Below are 1,190 nucleotides of genomic sequence, written 5' to 3'. Positions count from 1 at the left end.
GCGCTCCCAGGCGGCACCCCCGCCCAGCGTGGGCGGGGCCTGCCGCCCCACCGACAGGCGACAGCTGCTGCCCTCCCGGGCGGCACCTGCCGCCCGGGACCCGAAAATGGCCTATAAATAGGCCATTTTCAGCCTATTTCTGGTGCGCCTTGTCTGTCTTGATAGACGAAACCCTCTCTCTCTCACGCTCTTTGCGTCCTTCTTTACCGCTTTTTGCATTTTAATTTAATTTTTATTGCATTTTTATCGTGATATTTGGACATTAAAATTAAACAAATTAAAATTAATTAATATTTCCTAAGCGAGGTGCTTAACCTGGAGTTAAGAAGCGGTCGCCGATTAAATCAGGTATGTAAACAAAACTCTGCCTATTTAATTTTAGCATTTCATGCATATTTCTCTTCTACTCTTAATAATTCTACAATTGCATAAATGCATCCACGTCATTTTTTTGGTAAATAAACTGCTTTGATAAAAACAAACATGATTAAGCTTAACGCCCGATTAATTAATAATCGTGGTAGTTAAGCTTAAATCCGACAATATTGGCTAAAGAGCCTAGTTAATTAATAACTACGGTTCAATCGCCTTATTTCGAACAAATCTGGCTAAAAGTCCAATTAATTAATAATTGCGGCTAAAAGCCTTAATCAATCGCGTTTTGGCAACAAATTGCCTACAGTTTAATCAATCACAATTTTGGCAACAAATCGCCTAAATGAATTATTTTGGCACAAATGCCTTAAAATCAACACTTTTGAGCGACAAATCGCTTAAATGAACCATTTTGGCCAAATGCCTTAAAATCAACACTTTCGAGCGACAAATCGCTTAAATGAATCATTTTGGCACAAATGCCTTAAAATCAACACTTTTGAGCGACAAATCGCTTAAATGAACCATTTTGGCGCAAATGCCTTAAAATCAACACTTTCGAGCGACAAATCGCTTAAATGAATCATTTTGACACAAATGCCTTAAAATCAATTACTTTGGCGACAATCGCCCAATCACATCGTTTTGGCAAACAAATTGCCTAAATCACATCATTTTGGCTAAAAGCCTCAAAATCAACCATTTTGGCGACAATCGCCTAAATTACACATTTTAGCAAACGAATTGCTTAAATCAACACTTTTTCGGCTCGAAGCCTTAAAATCAATCAATTTCGGCTCAGAGCCTTAAAATCA

The sequence above is a fragment of the Jatropha curcas genome, chromosome 10, assembly GCF_041381405.1.
Source record: "Jatropha curcas cultivar XTBG-Jc1 chromosome 10, XTBG_Jcur_1.0, whole genome shotgun sequence".
NCBI classification, from domain to species: domain Eukaryota; kingdom Viridiplantae; phylum Streptophyta; class Magnoliopsida; order Malpighiales; family Euphorbiaceae; genus Jatropha; species Jatropha curcas.
Note: the sequence above shows the minus strand (reverse complement) of the source record.